The 18943-nt window shown below is 43.9% G+C and overlaps 3 non-coding genes and 2 pseudogenes across 3 annotated transcripts; 3 read left to right on the top strand and 2 right to left on the bottom strand.

Annotated features, from left to right (window-relative positions):
* LOC127079538 (NADH-ubiquinone oxidoreductase chain 2-like) lies at nt 1-3040 on the bottom strand (annotated as a pseudogene).
* A 405-nt stretch (nt 3041-3445) lies between these two features.
* On the bottom strand, nt 3446-3528 carry TRNAY-GUA (transfer RNA tyrosine (anticodon GUA)). Its single transcript has one exon. It is a non-coding gene; the product is annotated as a tRNA-Tyr (tRNA).
* Nucleotides 3529-9647: 6119 nt separating this feature from the next.
* Nucleotides 9648-10997, top strand: LOC127081414 (ATP synthase subunit alpha, mitochondrial-like; annotated as a pseudogene).
* Nucleotides 10998-15461: 4464 nt separating this feature from the next.
* TRNAN-AUU (transfer RNA asparagine (anticodon AUU)) lies at nt 15462-15533 on the top strand. The gene has a single exon. It is a non-coding gene; the product is annotated as a tRNA-Asn (tRNA).
* Nucleotides 15534-18432: 2899 nt separating this feature from the next.
* Nucleotides 18433-18506, top strand: TRNAK-UUU (transfer RNA lysine (anticodon UUU)). The gene has a single exon. It is a non-coding gene; the product is annotated as a tRNA-Lys (tRNA).
* The last annotated feature ends 437 nt before the right edge of the window (nt 18507-18943 follow it).

The raw sequence follows: 18943 nt of genomic DNA, 5'->3' as shown, positions 1-18943 counted from the left end.
CTACATGTCCGGTGCACGGAGAACTGCCTTCGGTCCCCCAAACTGACTGACTCGTGGCAACCTTCCGGCCGCCCAACAACCTATAACGCTAGTCATTACTCCCAATGGGGCTAGGAAGTAAGCCCCACAACCCAAATCGGCGAAGAACAAATAGAATTTGCTACAAAAGCCGGCTAACGGGGGTATTCCTACGTATGAGAACATAGTAATGGAGAAGGTTATAGCCGAAAGAGGATTCGTTTTGGCTAGAGCGCCCAAATCTGCTATATATTTGACACGGGTTTGCCGTAATGCTAAAACTATGGCGAATGCATCTATCATCATTAATGCATAAATAAAGATACCAATTAGTAGTGATTGAATTCCTTCTATGGTTCCACATGAAACCCAGTACGAATATAACCTACATGTCCAATTGAACTATGAGCTAGAGGTCTTTTTACTTTCGTTTGGGCCATGGCGGCCAGTGCTCCTAAAATCATAGAAGCAATGCTGCAGAAACATAAGATTTGTTGCAATGTAGCTCCATAGGAACCATAAATAGAAACACGTGAAATATTAGCAAAATTAGAAATTTTAGGCGCAATAGAAAGGAATGTTGTAACCGGGGTGGGTGAACCCTCATAGATATCAGGTGCCCACATATATAGAGTCAAAAGAGATATGGAGTCCGAAGGGGAGGGGGGTTTTCTTCGGGGCTTGAGAGATGGAATAGATAGGGCCTAAAAAGTGTTGAATTCTCCGTTGGGTAGTTAACACAAAAGGGAACGAAGAATTATCGACGAAAAATAAAATGCTCTCTGAACCGAACGTGAAAGTAGTTTTCCATCAGACGGTTGTTCCCGTAACTCCAATCTCCACTTGGATTATATATCCAAAAAGGTCCGCTCTTGGCCATTCCACATTCTGCCTAGCAGAGGCGTGGTTATCTCAGGTGGATTCTCTCTTTTTTAGTAGATGTCGAACCTGCTGTGCTACCCAATTGACTAAGAAGGGGGAGGACGCACTACATGGACCCCTTCTTTTCTGTTGTTGCCAGCGCTTTCCCGGGCCGATATATAAAGGGCAGGCAACGAAGGCTGCTATCCCAATAGGCCTGCGGGTGGGCGGAACGAGGAGAGGGCCCGACAATCAAATCATACCACCGCGGTCGAAAAAGCGTGTTCCCTTCAGATAACACGCACCGTAGGCCATCCTCGACCTTCTTCGTTTTCGATGAAAAAGAAAAAAAAATATCGATCTCCGAAAGCGTTTTCCTTCCCCCGCCGCATCTCCCTTCGTCGAGCCTTTCCTTTAATGGTTGGGGGAAGCATTCCCTTATCTGAACTTGGCGGGCATTCTTTCCAACCTTATTCAAATGGGGGGTGGTTTGGTTGGTTTGAACATAGGATAGGCTAGGCTCAAACATTATTTTCAGATCCTAGCTACGCCATACGTTCAATACATAATCTGGAAAGCTACAGGGATGACAAAAAGAGGGCGCTTTCCTGTGTTGCACTGAAAAAAAAGAAACCTAACTAAGTAAGAGAGAGAGAAGATGGATCCTATCCCCTATATCGAACATTAAATCCTATCTATTGATAGAAAGATCTTCGTAAAATACCGGACTTTGCCTTTATCCTCAGACTCATCTCCAAGGCAGCTTACCACAAGCACCCCATCCCATACGACTAGTTGGGGTTCGCCTTTTTAATCAAACAAAGTCAGTATAAGTAGTAGGGGCTTCATAGCTACTTTCATTCTAAAGGAAACCGAAGAACCAACCTCAATAGAAGCCCTACTTCCCTCTTTGCGACCTCATCACTTCAAAGCGCAAACTCATTTCTTTCTGAGTCACCGGGCGGAGCGCACCTTTGGTACTTCAGTAGGGCAAGCTTTTTGATAGTTACTTCTTTTGTTTGGTAGGGCGATGAAAGAAAGGCTACTTCAATCTAGGAAACTCGAGAGGGTCGCCTTTGGAAGCGTTTATCGGTAACCAAAGCGTCGCTCCTTCCTTTTGTTTGATTATGTCGTGACGCTGACTGAATCCAATCCATAAACCCAGAAACGAAACTAAGTTCGTTCCCTTTCGTCAAGTAGGTAAAGTAGGCATACGAACCCACTTTTTCTTTGCCTTAGACTATATTGGAACAAAGCAAAGAAGGAGGTGGAATGGAGAAAGGACAAGGGCGGTCTTGCTTGGCGCAAAGGCTGCTGGTTCGGGGGTAGGGTACAATACTAAAGGTCCTCAGACTTCCAGGCGGTTTTTCTTTTGGATAGTTGTTCACCGTTGGATCTCGCCATTTTAGCCCCCTATTATTTTCGTTATCGAGATATCTTTTTTTAAATTATTCCCAGGGATTTTTTGGGTAATCCGCTCCCATGCTGCAAACAATAAAATCTGAACTAAACCTTGTCGCTCTTCTTTCCTCGCGGGCAGGAAGCACACCAGTAGCATGCGTTGCGTGATTCAACTGTGTTTTTTGCACTTGACTAGGTGGACAGTTGATCGGAAGATAACTTCGATTCGCCCGGCCAGCTGGCGGGCGGTGTGCTTATCTTGTGTGACAACACTACAGAGCGAGTGGCTCTTCTAGGCGGACAACTGTGTGACAACACTACAAAGAAAGCGGCGCTTTCGTTTAACATGCTATGGTCTCAATGCCCTTACGAGATAGTGATGAGTTTCACGCGCTCTAAGCCCGGCCTGCGCGCGGTTAGGAAGATTGGCCGCAATCTGAGCGGTACCACCCACTCTACCCTACCACCTATAGGCGGCCGTCCGTTCTACAGCTGCCCGAAAAGGAACTGCAGTGATCTTGAATAGGTATCCTATAACGATAGATAGAATCCCCATAAAAATACCACTAGATCGAGCACCAGTTATTTCATATCCGGTCAAAATCTTGGCTAATTGATCGAAGTGGGTAGCTCCAGTAGACCCATAGATCATTGAACAAATAGGGTGGGTAGGCCCAACCACCACACTACACGTATAGACGCGAACCCCCCTCGTTACCGTACGTGCGACTCTCACCGCATACGGCTCGCACAAAGACTCCTAAATCCATCCCGAGCCTTTTCTTCCACCTCTCCTCTCCAATCCTCGATCAAACTAGCGTTCCCCAGGCGTTATGAAATGGGGGTCTTTCCTTCGCCTATCGTATGTATCGGCTTGACTTCGTCCAGAACCAAGGAGGCATTCTGGCGGGCGCGTGCGTGTAGGAAGGCCGACCACTACGCTAAAAGACTACGACGACTACAACGGAAGCGAGTCGCTTCTATTCTCGTTGGGATCTTTTATCTTTGGGGAATCTATAGATCATAGTAGTTCACCAACCTCTCTGACTAACATACGATACAATTTAACATCACGGCACGAAAAAAAAGAAAGAGCTTCGCTCGGTGGGCCTTCCTGCGCTGATGAATCCCTCCTTTCTCTTCTTTGAAGTCTACAACAAACAAGTGGGAGAGGCAGGATTCGAACCTACGTAGAAAAACTTCAACAGATTTACAGTCTGTCGCTTTTGACCACTCGGCCACTCTCCCCTTCCCGGGCCGAGGCCCCGGTTCTAAGAAGGAGGGAAAAAAACCCGAAATAAAGCTTATTTTGGGAACTAATACTATTTTTTAGCTTAGCTAGCGTTCCTCTAGTCATTTAGTCAGTTCATAACAATCTCTGTACAAAGGGTAAAGCTTCTACGACAGCTCCCCCTTAGTCGCTTCTGGCGAAGCTGCGAGTTCATGAGCAAGTGAATGAATGAACGAGCCATGTTCCTCAACTAAAAAAGGGAGTAAGAAATAGAAAAAAAACACAATAAACTTCCCTTGATGTCCCACGATTCTGCTAGTTTAGAAACTCAGGGGAGGGACATGGGTCGCTAGGTCAGAAAAGTGATAACTCAAAATTCTCTCCAAGTAGGATTTGAACCTACGACCAGTCAGTTAACAGTCGGCCGCTCTACCACTGAGCTACTGAGGAACAACAAACTTAAGTTAAGGAAGCCGACTCTCGTTCTTTGGACACTAACCTATGACTGAACAAAAAAAGGTTCGTCATTCTTTTTCACATACACCGGGAGAAAGGGTTACGATAGCAAGCCCCTCCTCGGTCGAAGAGCCTCCAGGACAAGGGGGCGGCGGTCAACCATTCACTCTCGAGATTCATATTGATCAATCGATCTCTGCGTCCTGCCAGTTCGCTAAGTAGACTCACTCTCCCGAGGGGCAACAATTGAACTATTCCTGCCAAAAACAAGGGACCTACTTATCATCCTAGGAGTTAGCAGGTATGATTGCCTCTCTGTCTGTCTCTCCGAGTTTATACTACTAAGTAGCACTTCTACTATTCAATCATAGAATAGATTCCAATCAAGCTGAAAGATGAAAGAAAAAAGCCCTATATTATTGACATTTTAGTAAGCTAGCGCCCTGCAAAAAACAGCGCTAACGAGCAAGAAAAGGCCCCTTACTATAGTATAGATAGGCTAAGGTTTGAAGCCGCTCGACCCAAACAAGCAAGCAACGACGTTCGAACCCCTATCAGAGAAAGCCTTGGTAAAGCGCGCTAGCGCGCTTGACTTGGAGGTTCGCGCATCCTCTTGCTGGGAGAACTTTCTCAAAGTAAACTTTCTCGCTTGTTAGTCAAGCTTTGAAGCCCCTACTTTCTTGATGGTTGGGATATTAAAAGAAGCGTTGGTTTGGAACGGAACCCTATACAAGGGGCTTTTCCCCAACCTATATATACAAGGTGCTGGTCTCGATCTCACTTGGCGGTGCCCCTCTCGATGATTGTTGACTCAACATTGATTTCGTGCTTGAGTTGGAGGGCCCTCCATCCATCGAGTCAAGTAATTCGCTATCGGAAATTTAGCCGTCGCGTATCTCATGCCATGCTTCTTGTTTCTCCGAATCGGTTCCGTCTGTCAGTCAATCAAGATTCTCCATCAAGAGAGGGAGGGAAGAGCCTTGACTTTCGGTTAGGCCGGTCTCGTCATTCATGCAATTCCCCCGTCCATCGATCACGCGAGCATCCAGTCAGCACATAGCAAACGAAAAAAGCGTTCATCCTGGATTATCTTCCTCAATAAAAATGTCTATCAATTGATACCTATTCATTCGGTCAAAGTCTCCACGGCGTTTTCACGCCCCTCTACTTAGAGGTGCACCATGTTGATAGGAATCAGCAAAGACCTTCTTGTACACGTCCTATAGGGCTGCGTTCATGGAAATCATCACTAGTTTATCCTGAGGGCATGGTATGGCTTTGTTCTTGGTGTTGTTTATTAGAATAGATGTCGAGTGCCACTTTTCCCCGTCCGAGAATCTCCATCTGCTCTAACTGGGCGAGCTATAATCCTTATGTCAGGTTGGTTGTTCAAAAGATATTTTATCTTTACCCTTCATCTTTTTGAAAGCCTAGACCCATTCTTCTGGATCTTTATTAGTCCTGGGTGTCTACTTCTTGGTTCTAATAGAAATATAGATCCATCCATCTATCCTATCCTATTTTTACTTTTATATCTAAAAAATAATCGATTTCATTCAACGTTTGATTTAAAGAACTGCGCTAACCCCTGTCCAGTCCCTGGCAGAGTTAAGGGGGCTTCCATCCTTATTCCCTATCCCTCGCCCAGGCTAACGGGGCCTTACTTATTCAGGGGGGGAGAGTGGAGCCCCGAGAAGCACTGTTGAGAGGAAGATCCTTGGCCCCTCCTAATTCTCTACAGTGTTCCAAACCTTTCTTCAACATAGGTGACAACGAGCTGGGCAGAGATGGAAGAGATTGAACACGAGAATAAGAAGCAAGCTCGCCTTCCTTTTTTATCATTTTGATAGAGAGGGATGGAGAAAGTGGACAAAACAGACTTGCATTTCCCAGTCGAAAAGATGGGTTCCTTTTTTGTCTTGCATTTCTCATCGCGGAAAAATAATAATATTTAAAACGTTCCCAACCCACCAACCCTTTCCTTCGTAGAGCCGTGTATTGTAATCCGAACCTTCCTGGAGCGAGTATCCCATAGAGGCAAGTTAAGTTGGTGAGCCGTATGATGGGCAACTATCTCCTACGGTTTGGAGAGGACTCAGCTGTTAGTTAGTACCCCCTTTCGGGGTGGACCTTTCACTCTATTTTATTATATACGCTTAGCGAAAAGAATGTTTTTTGATACACCTAGGACATGGATTTTATATGAACCAATGGATCGTGACAAGTCATTACTACTAGCAATGACTTCGTCTTTCATTACTTCATCCTTTCCATATCCCTCTCCCTTGTTCTCAGTTACTCATCAAATGGCACTCAGTTCATATCTTTAAGTTCGATCATTGACAAGGTTCAAAGAAAGGGTGGGCCATAGTGTCTATATGGGAACCGGCCGTAAACTCCTTTTCTGGTGTAGATCCCCTCCCTTATGAATAAGTTCCTCGGGTACAAGGAATGAGTGCTCCTCGGTGTAGGGATTCCTACTTGTGCTCTTTCTTTGTGGCATTATCGGGCTTAAAGACCAGGCACTCTATATGTGTTTCGGTATTGATCTGAGCACTCGTGTAACTACTAATAAAGCTTGAGGGACCTTTCTTTCGGCTACCGGTTTTACTTATCTTGGTCAGGTCTAAGGGTAAGCCCTTTTCTTACTCTTCAACTCCCTTCGTTTTTTCTATCGGAGTGCAAACCGGGGTTGTGAGCGAGTAATGAATCAGGCATCGGTCGTTCCAGCGGTAGAGTCCTTCAGATGTTGAATGGTCTCGTTCCGTTCCTGTGTATAAAGGAAGTAACTCGTGGGTATCTTTTATTGATTAACGAACTGGGAATCAGAGCTCTTCCGGATCTTCGGTAACTGGAGCATCCATGAAATCGAGGTTTCTCCTGCAACTTTGCCTTTTTTACCCCTCTCTTTTTCCTTATCGCCTTAGCCGGCATTTCATAAACTATTAATAGAATAAAGTTCCCATAATCTTCAGGAAGGACGAAAGCCTTTCTCTTTGGGGACCGGTGTGTGCTATAGTAATGTATGGCGCTCACTCTAGAAAGTCGGAAGCCTGTCTCCTTCTATAGTTCGTCTGTAAGGGAAATGAAAGGGCTGATTCACTGACTGGTCTTCCAGAGCGTCTCTTTCCTTGTGATAATTCTTTCTTATAGGCTATTCAATACCTTGTGCTGAAGTGGCTCATGGAGTCTTTCTCTTTAGTCAATCGTCTTCTTCGGTCATAGTAGTGCTAAGCCCAGAGGTTTCAACTGCAAGGCATCCCTAAGATTCTATCTTGCTTGAAAGGATTTTCCTCTCGACAGAAGGGCTGTGGTTTCTAAGTCGAGGCATTTCATCATTCACTGGTAGTGAGAGCTGAGCTTCCCTTTGTTCTTTGGTCCTAGGGCAAAGCCTACCTAAATATATTCCCTTGCGCCAACAGGTAGGGCGTCCCGTGGAGATGTTGGACCAGTCCAATCGGTAAAGGTAGAATTAGTTTCCTCATTATCAGCCAAGCTACTGGGAATGAAATAAGAGCTCCTCACTCGTTCTCTTTCTGTGATTCGGTCCTATTTGAGACTATTAAGGCACAAGTGAAGCTTCTGGAATGTCTTTCTTTTTCGTCAAACCGGCAGGAAGCATTTCATCTTGTCGAAAGATAAATAAGATAAAATAGAACTCAGCACATCAAGCCGATAATCCCAAGCAACCTACTAACTACAATGCTAAGAAAAAGAAGAAGCCCGGTTAAATCTACGCTGATATTTTATAACGAGTCTGACACTATAATGCATTCTAAACTCAAGAAATTCCCCTATCTTATAGGGTATCAAAGATAAAGTTCGTTTTAATCGAATGCTGAAATAAATGTTATCATAAAGGCTGTTATCACTAAAGCATTTAGGCATCCGGTGATACCGATTCCTCAAGGCATCCCTACTCCGTGTTGCTAGTCACTCTTGGCCAACACCATCCTGTCGTGTTGAACCAGGCCTATTTTAAAATAGATATGATATATAAGATAATGGCATCTATCTTTGTTAATTCCGGAAGATCAACTTCATTCCTTGCTTTAGAATGACGAAGAGAGAAGTGTGAATGCAACATTCCCTCTATTCTTTCAGTTGTTCGCAGCTTCTTTATCTGGTATTGAGTTCATATACCACAATCTAAATGTGATTCCGACACCTGACGGAGACCTTCGACGTGCTGCGGAAGCAAAGTCGTAGTTAGTAGCCCGTTACGGAAAGCAACCCTCGCTATATTCTTCTATTATACAGATACGGCTATTCTAGGAAGTCCGGCTAAGCTATCTCCTAAAAGAATCAATCCTTGCTATAACATCTTTTCTTCTTTCATTGCTCTTCTTAGCCTTGCAAATGAGGCGGTTGATAGACCCGTATGGTTAACATAAACTTAAGAGTCTGAGGCTAGCTCTAGGACAAGCTGAGGTGGATCTTTCTCCTCAGGGGTGAAGTCCAAGACTAATGTCTATCTTTCTGCACTTCCTTAACTCTTTCAGGATTGAATACTAGTATATCTTGGTAAGATTAGTGTCTATTCCATCCCTTCGTGGAGTTAGGGCATGTGGAATCAAAGGAGGAACTCCTGACTCAAACAAATAGGTGTGATATCGAAGTGGACTCAATTGTCCAATATCTTCTCTTATGCTATTATTTCGTCGAGTACTCAAAACAAGATGAACAAGCGAGAGGAAAGAACCTCACATAAGCAAGCAGTTTGGTATACTCGCTTTTGGCTTGGGCTTTGCGAATGGAACTTGCATTCTCGAAAAACAGGGCTCGCTCACTTGGCTTCTCATTTCGGAATGCTAGAAGAATGGTTGACCTAACGCATGAACCAACTATCCGAGATTCTGCCTTCCGCTTTTAAAACATTGGGAAGGGGTCGGGCTTTCAGATGATTCGAAAGGGATCGTCAAGCCAAGCAAAGATTCGATTGCCGGTCTTTAATGCAATAGGTCGGAAGGCAACCGAAAGATTAGGGATTTGAGCTTGCTTTTCTGATTCTACAGGAAAGCGGGAAGGTCAAGTGGGTTTTATTATATACACAATGTCATGGATGGATTTAATAATGGAAGGGAAGGGCTTATGAACCGGGAAGTTACCCCTTGGTAGGGGGCATCAACATAGCTCTTGTCGGGTAGAGAATACGTCGTCACTGATGACTTTCCTGCTTGACTTCCCGCTACGCCCCTTAGCCATCTCTTTTCTTTAGCATCCTAGAAAACACTCCTTATCCTTAGGCCGAGAGAAGGAATTGGTATGCGTTCTTTCTTTTGCCTACAAGGGAGTAGGAAATTTGCTTTTTCGTCCTTATTTTTATTGCATTTAGTGGATGTGTGACTTTACTATGCTTAAGGCATGGAATTTATTTACCAACTTTCGTCCAATTGCCTCCAGTTGCAGCCTTCCAGTCTTATATATAAGTAGTCCAATCCCCTTGTTGTCGTATAGCGAAGACTAAGAATGTAGAAGGTATGGAATGATTACAGAATGGCTCAAGCAAAAAAGTCTTGCCCGAACACTCACTGCAAAGACGATTAACCGATCTTAATAAGAAGGGATTAGATCAAGAAAAGGAAATGGGACCTTAACTTATTAAGAGGCTAGGCGGGGACCTTCAATCAATCAAAGATAAATCAGTCCTTGATGGATTCCCCTTTTGCGGCATTACCCCGGTAAAATTAAATTTTTAAAAATATGGAATTCTCTGTAAGAGCTGCGGAACTAACAACTCTATTAGAAAGTCAAATTACCAACTTTTACACAAATTTTAAAGTGGATGAGATCGGTCGAGTGGTCTCAGTTGGAGATGGGATTGCACATGTTTATGGATTGAACGAGATTCAAGCTGGGGAATTGGTTGAATTTGCCAGCGGTGTGAAAGGAATAGCGTTGAATCTTGAGAATGAGAATGTCGGAATTATTGTCTTTGGTAGTGATACCTCTACCAAAGAAGGAGATCTTGTCAAACTTATTGGATCTATTGTGGATGTTCCCGCGGGAAAGGCTATGTTAGGGCGTGTGGTCGACGGGTTAGGAGTACCTATTGATGGAAGAGGGGCTCTAAGCGATCACTAGCGAAGACATGTCGAAGTGAAAGCCCCTGGGATTATAGAACATAAATCAATGCACGAGCCTATGCAAACTGGGTTAAAAGCGGTAGATAGCCTGGTTCCTATAGGCCGTGGTCAACGAGAACTTATAATCGGGGACTGACAAACTGGAAAAATAGCTATAGCTATCGATACCATATTAATCCAAAAGCAAATAAACTCAAGGGACACCTCTGAGAGTGAGACATTGTATTGTGTCTATGTAGCGATTGGACAGAAACGCTCAACTGTGGCACAATTAGTTCAAATTCTTTCAGAAGCGAATGCTTTAGAATATTCCATTCTTGTAGCAGCCACCGCTTCAGATCCAGCACCTCTGCAATTTCTGGCCCCATATTCTGGGTGTGCCATGGGGGAATATTTCCGCGATAATGGAATGCACACATTAATAATCTATGATGATCTTAGTAAACAGGTCGTGGCATATCGACAAATGTCATTATTGTTACGCCGACCACCAGGCCGTGAGGCTTTCCCAGACGATGTTTTCTATTTACATTCCCGTCTCTTAGAAAGAGCCGCAAAATGGTCGGACCAGACAGGCGTAGGTAGCTTGACCGCCTTACCCGTCATTGAAACACAAGCTGGAGACGTATCGGCCTATATTCCCACCAATGTTATCTCCATTATGGATGGAAAAATCTGTTTGGAAACAGAGCTCTTTTATCACGGAATTAGACCTGCTATTAATGTCGGCTTATCTGTCAGTCGCGTCGGGTCTGCCGCTCAGTTGAAAGCTATGAAACAAGTCTGCGGTAGTTTAAAACTGGAATTGGCACAATATCGCGAAGTGGCCGCCTTTGCTCAATTTGGCTCAGACCTTGATGTTGCGACTTAGGCATTACTCAATAGAGGTGCAAGGCTTACAGAAGTACTGAAACAACCACAATATGCACCACTTCCAATTGAAAAACAAATTCTAGTAATTCATGCAGCTGCCAATGGATTTTGTGATCGAATGCCATTAGACAAAATAGCTCAATATGAAAGAGACATTCTAAGCACTATAAAACAAGAATTACTACAATCACTAAAAGGTGGACTAACTGGCGAAAGAAAGATAGAAATGCCAGCATTACTGCGCTTATTCTATCCGTTCCTGATAGTGGTCACTGGTTTGACTCTTTCCCATTTTATATTTATCCTTTTTGGAGAAATATATCTCTTTCCTTCCTTGCTTTATAAGGCATTCATCGCCGCGGGTGCCCGCGCCCTTTTTTCTTTTTTAGTAAAAAAGGGGTTACTAGGAGGGCTCGCCCTGGCCCTGGATTCATAATAAGAATACTTTTTTCCGAAATGGATACTGAAATTCTTCATATGATGCCCTCGGGTTCGGGTGAGGGAGGACGAAGCTTCAAGTAGACTGACTTGTTTGGAAGCTTTGAAAGTAGTAATTCTGAAGCCAGTGTCAACCAACCGGCCACGGACTATGCCAACTCTGGTGAACCCGACACACCTATTTATCACCCGTTACAGGAGGACGGACAGAGGCGCCAAGAACTCTCTGATCGTCTTGGTATTAATTGTATAGGAAGTTCTATGCCCGACGAAGTTCGGGAGTCCATTATACAAAGTCAAATTTCGATAGAACTTAAGATCGAGAAAACCCTTCGTTCAGACAGGTTTTCCGAAGATTCCCTTATGGAGAAAAGGCATCAGATAAGAGGGGTCCTCTTATACCCTAATGGGAAGGCTTTCTCATTACAGACTTATAATAAACACCTTCATTACATGGAGAACTTTGGAAGCCACCGTAGCGTCCCTTATAAGAGAGTTATGACAGCTTTATATAATAAAGAACTGGAACTAGAAAAGAATTGAATAATTTGGAAACATTGGGCAATTTACTTTATACCTACTATTCCGTCTGGTTTTTGGTTTCTAGTCTAATTTTATTAGTTGCAATAATTGGGGCTATAGTACTGACTATGCATAGGACTACTCAGGTAAAAAGACAGGATGTTTTCCGACGAAATGCTATTGATTTTAGGAGGACTATAATGAGGAGGACGACAGACCACTCACGATCGACTAAAAGGAAAGTCGCCCGGAGATATTGGTTCAAATCCAATTCGTGAGATAGCAAAGCGATAAAAGGAAAGAAACTCTTTTCTTAACCAGCTACTTGACTCATTCAATAGCTGGAGTACGAAAAAGCTTAAAAAGGTAATTTAGACGCAGTTCTCAAGTATAGTTGACTCATCCGACTAAGAATCCGAGTGAGTCTGACCCCGATTTTTCCTTAAACCAACCCCAGACGCCCAATGGAAAATGTACTCAATAGATGCTCTCTGAGTGACTAAGAAAGTAAGGGATGAGCAAGACATACTTTTTCAAAATATGATATGAGGTAAAATACCAGTGAGCACCGCAGCAGCCCGGACATAGACCGAATTCGGGTCCTCAACTCTTGAGTATATTGACCACAGAACGGAAACGATGTTATAAAAATACTTATTACTATCTTACGAGTGAGGTACTTGCAAACTATACTTGATAGATCCTTATCCAGTTCAACTTTCAAGAACTTAAGGAGATCTTCGAGAATAAAGGAATAAACATAATTTTTTTTATTATCTTTATTTGAGATGAGGTTCGTTCTCTCTGCCATGGTTTCATCCAACAAAAAGTAACTCATGATCTGATAGGCACTTGCTGATGCGTCTTGGACAATAGGCGTGGTTTTAATAATATTTTTATTTGAGAAGAATCCTAATAGATTCCCGAGGAACTGAAAGGGGCGTTTAGCGGACCGAGCCTTCGCGATCAGTTTCGCATAGTTCTCACTATTGTGCTTGTATTTTATAAAGTTATTAGAAAACCATTTCATTGCATCTTTAAAACTCTCGAGTGACTGGTAATGGAAGCTTGTAGCACATAGAAAATGGCTTTTCATAGAATCTGTAATCTTATTAGTTGATTTAAAATCATCAGCAAATACGATCAGGCTTCTTGCTAGATCACCCTCGTGTAAATGCAAGATCCCACTGCGGTAGATTCTACCTTGGAAGTCGAGAAAAGCAGGCAAAATTTATATCCATCATAGGCTGATGCCACATTAATAATCAATTGCTCATAACGAGCACGCTGTATGTTCTTATATAATGTATTTAACAAATCGCTAAAACTCTATTTTTCGTTAATATCTACATCTTTCAAGTGTAACACTCTAAGTAAGCTTAATACCCCTTTTTGATTCATTGAGGCTAGAAATTGTGGCATGAGTAAACCATTTTCAATAGAATAAATTCGGTAAGGGTAGAATACGCCCCATGATCGATCGAAGGTCCTGTGCGTGCCACTTGAACTAAAATCTATCTTACCTTCCATCCATCTTTGTCCAGCCAGCCTGCTCATAAATGTTAGACCAACCAATCTCAGGGCTGACACAACCGAATTGGTTGAGGAAAAGGAAACCCCAACGACCAAGCACTCCCGCCTCCAAAAGCGGAGACCGAACAATCGCCAGGTTGTCGAAGACACGTCTGAAGAGGAGGCGGGCGCCCTCTAAGTTGACTACCCTACCCACTAATGGACTATGAGGGGGGCAGGCGAACGGGAACCGACCGAGAACCCGAACCGCTTGACTGACCCCTTCATACATACTCGATTCATTAGGGTCGGGGATGGATTAAACTAATAATAAAATAAGTGCAAAAAATAGCGCAAGCGAAGCCGGGAAACGGACCGCAGCACAACGACTAGGACTCGTGTCGGAGGAGTTTTGAGCGTGAGCTACCACTCATGCAGCGGCAAGGACCCGCAACTCTCGAAGGGGCCACCAACCGCCTGAATCACTGTAGTGTAGGAAAACCTCCCTTTACTCAATGGATAGCGCTTATCCTCTTTCAATAAAAAAAATGATAAATGGAGGAGAAAGAGGTCTTTCTTGAAGAGGCTTTGCACCTAGGACTAATAAAGATCCAGAAGAATGGGTCTAGGCTTTCGAAAAGATAAAGGGTAAAGATAAAATATCTTTTGAACAACCAACCAGACATAAGGATTATAGCTCGCCCAGTTAGAGCGGATGGAGATTCTCGGACGGGGAAAAGCGGCACTCGACATCTATTCTATTAAACAACACCAAGAACAAAGCCATACCATGCCCTCGGGATAAACTAGTGATGATTGCCATTAATGAAGCCCTCTAGGACGTGTACAAGAAGGTCTTTGCCAATTCCTATCAACATGGTGCACCTCTAAGTAGAGGGGCGTGAAAACACCGTGGAGACTTTGACTGAATGAATAGGTATCAATTGATAGACATTTTTATTGAGGAAGATAATCCAGGATGAACGCTTTTTTCGTTCGCTATGTGCTGACTGGATGCTCGCGTGATCGATGGACGGGGGAATTACATGAATGACGAGACGGACCTAACCGAAAGTCAAGGCTCTTCCCTCCCTCTCTTGATGGCGAATCTTGATTGACTGACAGACGGAACCGATTCGGAGAAACAAGAAGCATGGCATGAGATACGTGACGGCTAAATTTCCGATAGCGAATTACTTGACTCGATGGATGGAGGGCCCTCCAACTCAAGCACGAAAACAATGTTGAGTTAACAATCATCGAGAGGGGCACCGCCAAGCGAGATCGAGACCAACACCTTGTATATATAGGTTGGGTAAAAGCCCCTTGTATAGGGTTCCGTTCCAAACCAGCGCTTCTTTTAATATCCCAACCATCAAGAAAGTAGGGGCTTCAAAGCTTGACTAACAAGCGAGAAAGTTTACTTTGAGAAAGTTCTCCCAGCAAGAGGATGCGCGAACCTCCAAGTCAAGCGCGCTAGCGCGCTTTACCAAGGCTTTCTCTGATAGGGGCTCGAACGCCGTTTCTTGCTTGTTTGGGTCGAGCGGCTTCAAACCTTAGCCTATCTATACTATAGTAAGGGGCATTTTCTTGCTCATTAGCGCTGTTTTTTGCAGGGCGCTAGCTTACTAAAATGTCAATAATATAGGGCTTTTTTATTTCATCTTTCAGCTTGATCGGAATCTATTCTATGATTGAATAGCAGAAGTTCTACTTAGTAGTATAAACTCAGAGAGATAGACAGAGAGGCAATCATACCTGCTAACTCCTAGGATGATAAGTAGGTCCCTTGTTTTTTGCAGGAATAGTTCAATTGTTTCCCCTTGGGAGAGTGAGTCTACTTAGCGAACTGGCAGGACGTGGAGATTGATTGATCAATATGAATCTCGAGAGTGGATGGTTGACCGCCGCCCCTTGTCCCGGAGGCTCTCCGGCCGAGGAGGGGCTTGCTATCGTAACCCTTTCTCCCGTGTATGTGAAAAAGAGTGACAAACCTTTTTTTGTTCGGTCATAGGTTGGTGTCCAAAGAACGAGAGTTGGCTTCCTTAACCTAAGTCCGTTGTTCCTCAGTACCTCAGTGGTAAAGCGGTCGGCTATTAACTGACTTGTCGTAGGTTCAAATCCTACTTGGGGAGAATTTTGAGTTATCGCTTTTCTGACCTAGCGACCCCTGTCCCTCCCCTGAGTTTCTAAACTAGCAGAATCGTGGGACATCAAGGGAAGTTTATTGTGTTTTTTTTCTATTTCTTACTCCCTTTTTTAGTTGAGGAACATGGCTCGTTCATTCATTCACTTGCTCATGAACTCGCAGCTTCGCCAGAAACGACTAGGGGGGAGCTGTCGTAGAAGCTTTGCCCTTTGTACAGAGATTGTTATGAATTGACTAAATGACTAGCGGAACGCTAGGTAAGCTAAAAAATAGTATTAGTTCCCAAAATAAGCTTTATCTTACATCTTATGTATATTACAGACAGACGCACTTCTAACTCCCCTAAAATTTAGATCGAAGAAATGATAGGTCCGCCTATAACCCTATTAGCTCGAGAGCAAGAAAAGAAGGAGGGAGGGACTACTTAGACTACTTAATCGATAGATCCCGACACGATTACTGGACCGAAAGAAGCATAGGTACACTTAACACTAACCCAATCCAGATGAAACAACTCTTATCGGAACCCAACTTCTCTTTTTTAGCGATAAAGAAAGATTGAAGTAGCTCTTACACTTACTATATTTTAAATCTTTCTTATTTTTCATATGAAAGAAGGAGAAAGGGGGTTGCTACTGCAACCAAGCAATTGGTGTAGACGCTCTACGATGCAATCAGACAATGAGAGAGCGGACTCTCTTTCTCTAAGGGACACTTCCTCATTTTTTCCACCCTCCGTGGAGGGGGAGTACCATGTAGTTAGGAAGATGATCGATTCCTAAAGCATGTCTACTTAAGATCTCCATCCTTTCTGGTGATCAAGATATCCCAAGAAGAGAGACCTGACGGCGCGCCTTTACTAGAAGAGAAGGAAAGAAGGCACTTACTAGAAATCTATTCCACTACCGCTTGATTTCTCTTTGTCCACAGCCATGACTCACCCACTTTTCCATACCCCTCAAAGATCCACCCGATCGATGAAGACTTGAACCGAACTCGCAGTGATTAAATCGAATTTGGAGAGTAAATCCTCAGGGCAAGCCAAAGGAAGGACGGGATAGAGCTCCAAGACAGGCTGAAGGCAGAGAAGGATAGACGAGACAAGGAAGCAAAGGAGAAAAGAAAGATCGGAATAGAATAGAGGTAACGGTTGAACGAACGGTAGACCCAACTCTGTATACTTAGCCGGAAGCAGGGCATTCCACCGATTCCACTTAGGGAGAAAGCCTTTCCCGTATCTATTTGAACCCGATCTTAAAATTTCTGGTAGACTTGGTAAGGTAAAAGGGCCCCGACTTATTTGATTTCCAGAATTAGAGTTCGACCGCAGTTGCCCGCCCCTTTTTTGTTTTGGGGGGATCAAGTTCCTTGCCAACTATCGACCCCGATCTCTTTTAATTTATTTGGGGTATTACTAGCCTAGCCTTCGTCAATCACACTAAAGCAGAGCACCCAACTACGACAAGGCCCCCTTAATTAAGGGTTAGGTTAGTTAATCCGGCCCGAGACGCGTTCGTTGACAAAACCGCCGTAGGGATGGAGACCTTTCAATAGAGCGGAGGCGAACTGATCAACGAGAAAGAGGCCCTACTCACTACAAATGAATACACCACAAGATCGAACTGCACTCATGCCTCTGCCGCATCAAGTTGACCGACCCCCTAAGTAGTTCTTCTATCAATCATGTACGTAGGTAGGGTCCCCCATTTTGATTGGTATGTCATGAAAAATTAAAGCCATTTGCACCAGGCGCACTGCGCTTTCTCTTGCCTAGATGTTCGCCTTTCTAAGTCAAGTAATGGTGACCCGCCGAAGACTGGAGCCTCATAACATGTTGACGAAGACCCTCGAACTAAGGGTTCGATTAGTAGAGGGGACGACTTAGCCTCCCCGGAAGAAGAATAGCCCCGCTCTCTAGCCGAATGATCCCGTTGATCATATAACTGGGAGGGAACGTGTCACATTAGAGGTGAACAATCAGAAATGTCCGATAATTACCACGATGAGGTTGGTCCCTCTTTTATTTTTGTAGACTAAGCTATGAATATGAATGAATGTCGGGCTCTTTCTTTCACTGCTAACCCCAATAACTTTCTTAATGCTGATATTTTCTGTTTCATCGAGCCCCGAGCTTGTGGTCCTCCTTTGAGTGTGGGTTCCATTGGATGAATCTCTCAAGTCAAGGTTCACGTACATAGCAGCAAGAATGGTGCAGCGCCTATTTATCGTTCTCGCTCGGGAGCCAAAACGAACACGCTTGCTACCTACTGTACTGGACCTTCGACCAGGCATTATACCCTTGTCGAATCGGAACCAACCACCATTGTATTGCGCTCGAACAGTTGAGTGGCCGCCGGCCAGCAACTTCTATACTATACACAGATATAGATTCATTCTTCGTACCTGGTCCAACTTCACAACCCTTCGCGGGTTGGTCAGAAGTCAGTCTTGTTTGGTAAGACTCTATTGAACAAAGCAAAGAAAAGAGAGTGCTCGACCGGAACAACGGCCAACAAAGACCGTAATTACATAGATAACAGCTCCTCCCTTTCTCCAGCTTTAAGGCGAACCGTATGGCGGCTGGAAAGAAAGACGACCTCACCTTCTCGTAGATGGTGTCAGTGAGAGCAACTTGAGTATCCCCCGTTGATCTTATTTTGTAGATAGAATCTTAAATGAGTGTAAACAACTTACTAATATAATAAAGGTGCGCTTGTTGAGTAAGGTCGTTTTCTTGCAGGAGCGCTAACGCGCACCCTGATTCTTCGCTTGCTCCGCAGTACGAGCCTCATACAGAGACCCTTTAATATGATGAGGAGAAGGCCTGACCCAACCCCTCCCTCTTTTCTGCGCCAATCTTTATTTACGACTATATTTATATATATGGAGTGTATAGCTCAGTTGGTAGAGCATTGGGCTTTTAACCTAATGGTCGCAGGTTCAAGTCCTGCTATACCCAAACAAACCTACCTTACACTATACCTATGAATTAATAAGGATACGTAGTAACGTTCAAAGACCACTCTTTGGCCTTTAGACTCGCTTCAGCAACTTCGCCCTTTAAGTGAGTGAGAAGGGGGTGAGGTAAGGAGTAGTATAAGAGTGGCTCAGTCGCCTCTCCTTATTTAATTCATTCTATAGGGCGGGGCTGCAGACCAAAAATCCAGCAAAAGGGCTTAAAAGCTCCTTTATCAAACCTTCCCCTTTTAATAATAATAAGGTAAGCATCAAAGCCCAACAAACCCAACCTATACAAAGAGCTTTTTTCAGCCCCTACTCCCAACAAGTGAAAGTTGCTGGCACCCACCATACCTTGCTTCGGGGCCGATCTCTTGTATCGAAGCAAACATATATATATATATATATATATATATATATATATATATATATATATAT

This window comes from Lathyrus oleraceus, chromosome 5 (genome assembly GCF_024323335.1).
Source record: "Lathyrus oleraceus cultivar Zhongwan6 chromosome 5, CAAS_Psat_ZW6_1.0, whole genome shotgun sequence".
Taxonomy (NCBI): domain Eukaryota; kingdom Viridiplantae; phylum Streptophyta; class Magnoliopsida; order Fabales; family Fabaceae; genus Lathyrus; species Lathyrus oleraceus.
Note: the sequence above shows the minus strand (reverse complement) of the source record. Positions and strands in the feature narration are given on the sequence as shown.